Below are 3,073 nucleotides of genomic sequence, written 5' to 3'. Positions count from 1 at the left end.
TCAGTGATTTATTTTTCCCATAATCTTTCTTTAATTTTCAATGCAATTGCAGGGTTCAATGCTTACCACATTGATGTTACTCTTGTACTATCACACCACTTATAAATTAATTGATATGGTTGCTATTTGTGCAGGTCCTCACAATGCAATGGGGCAGGTATGGAAATCTCACAGCCACAGCATTGAAAAGATCACAGTTCATAAGTCTTGGATTGCTTCGTCAACAGCAAGTGAGGCGAACCTACCCAAACATTAGTAGTGACACAACAATCCACAATAGTCTAAATGAAGACACCAATAATGTTCATACATCAGTCAGGAAAACTACTCAAGTACTAGAAGCAGGTTAAGGATGTTATATCTAAGTTATCTCTATTTAACTGAAAGTTCATTACAATGTATGTCTAAGAAATAGTTTACATAACCTGTTGTTCCACTTAACATTGTATTCCTATAGATGACTTAGAACATGGAGGAGATACTTTGTCTGATAGGATAGTAAAAGCAAAGAAATCCAAATATGCAAGTCAGCCATGTTCTTCATATGCTAGCGAAAATTCAGATGATGAAGAAGCAACAGATGGATGGCATCAATGGAACAGGAAAACAAAGAAGTTTAAATGTTAGACTCTAGCATCTTAAATGAGTAGGAAATCTATATCGAACTAAATTTCATTATTTACAGTTAGCACTTATGTGTTGCAGCCACCTTTAGTAGAGATGACTGTAGGGCTGTTGATCAAGATAGGATGCTTGCTGGAAGGAGTAGAGATGGCAACATGCCTATTGATCAGTATGGGGCACGTGCTGCAAGGAGTAGCGATGATCACAGGGCCATTGATCAACAAAACACGCATGCTGAAAGGAGACGGATTCCACAGAGTTCTAAATGTTCAATGCAGGATGGTATGGAAAAAATACTTATGTGAAACACTTTGTAGATGAACATTTATTTTTTTGACAGTGCATATTGTGACAAAAATTACCAATCATAGATGAAGAAAAATCATAATGAGGTGCTAATAACATTTTCAGGAATAAGAGTTTAGTGCACATGTTACAATACTCATTTACTGATAGATACTCCATTTGGACCATTTACTTTTAGATGAATTATAGGATAATGACAACATGGAAACTGAGGAAGTACAAGAGCAGCAGCGACCTATAGATACATCAAATGGTCTGGACACTAAACCAAGTAAAAAATACTTTTCTTTACCAAAATGAGTTTGACTCTTCTTCTATATTTGTTTTAGGTGGCAAAACAGTATAGAAATGGCGAGGCCATGGAAGAAATAAATGTAAGAAGGTTGCAAAACTAAAGGTAGGCGAGAAAATTAAAGTAATGTTCTACAACAATCGGGCTTTATCTAAAACATTCCCAAGATAGTTGGGTAGAATAGTCCATGATTCTAACATTACTCCAATCAGAGTGAAGAAATGGACTGATATAAGTCCAGCAGCTCAAAAACACATTTTTGATGCAATTAAGGTACATGCTTCCTTACATATAAAAGTCAGCATACTTAGTTTTTTCCTTCAAGAATCTTGTACTCATATTGAAACATTGGTTTAATATCTATGCAGGACAAGTATGAAAATGCAAATCCAGACATTGAAATTGATGTATACAAAGCTGAGATCATGGAGCATGCTAGAGATCTATGGAATAATTGGCATGGAGACTTGAATCAGCAATTTGTGAAGCCAGCAAGGAATATGTAGCAAGCTATTATTAAGAACTGCCCTAAAGGGATTAAAAAACCTGATTGGGAGTGGCTTGTCAAGGAACATTTCTACAGCAAGGATTTCATAGTAAGTGTTAATCTTCTCACTTACATAGTAACAACTTGTGTGTTGCACATTTTATCCCTTGTGACTATGGTTAGTAAAATTATTTCATGGAACTGTAGGATAAGAGCAAGAGAAACTCCAAAAACAGATCCAACTTGAAAATTCTTCATCACAGTGGTAGCAAACCATACAGACAGATCATATGGGACAATGTATGTATAGTATTCTGCGCTCACTTTTTTCAGTTATTAGCTCTCGTTACTTGTGTTTTGATGTTCTACCTATAATAGGGTGGCAAGGAAAACAATCCTCCAACTTTGGATAAATTATTTTCTCTCACTCACATGAAGGATGGCACCTTTGTGGATTCTGAAACCTCTACCAAGCACATAAGTTTATAGTTGCCTTTGGATTCATTTTGTGAGGCATTATTGTAGATTAGTTACAAATGTATTCGGATATATCCCTGTTACACAAGAATAAATACACATTTGTTGGTAGAAGCACCTAATTCTAATTGCTTTGTTCACAGGCAGAGATTGAGGTGGAAAGGCTACTGAACCCTTCCCTTTCTAATGTGGAACTTATGGATAAGTGCTTTGAATCAAATAGGCATGACCATGCTGTTGGTTATGGTGGTGGAATAAAAGCAAGAGACTTACGGAGTCTGATTGTTACCAAAGCTGAACTGATAGAAAAGCTTACACAGTCTGAATAGGAAAAGAAAGAACTTCAAGAAGATAATCGAGCACTTCATGAGGAAAATCGAATGATTACCAATCATGTTAATCGAATGGAAGAAGAATGAGCAGAATTAAAGCGTAATATGAGTGCTAGTTCAGCTCATGAATAAAAAGTGATCATCTATAAGTATCTACACCTAGAAAGATTATTTATACCAGATCTCTTTATTTGATTTTATTTGTTTGTTGTTGATATGAAATTTGCATATTGCAGGGAGCAAGATGAAGAGCAACATTAGCAGCATGACCTCACAATTGTTCATGAGAAGGCATCTGATGGGTGAATCCCTTCAAGCATAGCTTAGTGCTACCTTGTTATTTGTAGTCTTAAGTCAGCTACTATTTGTTTCATGTTTTGGATTGTATTTACCCCCTTGGTCACATGAACCATCGAGGACCATTGTGAAGTTGAGTTTGTGGAATGTTGCAAATTAATTAATCTATAAATTGCCTATTGTGAAAGCATGCCATTGTTTATGTCGCATATTGGTTGCTGATGCTATTGCCATTCCAATATAAAATTATTAGTGATA

The 3,073-nt window shown here is 35.7% G+C and overlaps 1 pseudogene; it reads left to right on the top strand.

Moving 5' to 3' along the window:
* The first annotated feature begins 1,647 nt into the window (after positions 1–1,647).
* LOC136464645 (uncharacterized) lies at positions 1,648–2,605 on the top strand (annotated as a pseudogene).
* The last annotated feature ends 468 nt before the right edge of the window (positions 2,606–3,073 follow it).

The sequence above is a fragment of the Miscanthus floridulus genome, chromosome 7 (genome assembly GCF_019320115.1).
Source record: "Miscanthus floridulus cultivar M001 chromosome 7, ASM1932011v1, whole genome shotgun sequence".
NCBI classification, from domain to species: domain Eukaryota; kingdom Viridiplantae; phylum Streptophyta; class Magnoliopsida; order Poales; family Poaceae; genus Miscanthus; species Miscanthus floridulus.
This window is presented reverse-complemented; position numbering and strand designations above follow the sequence as displayed.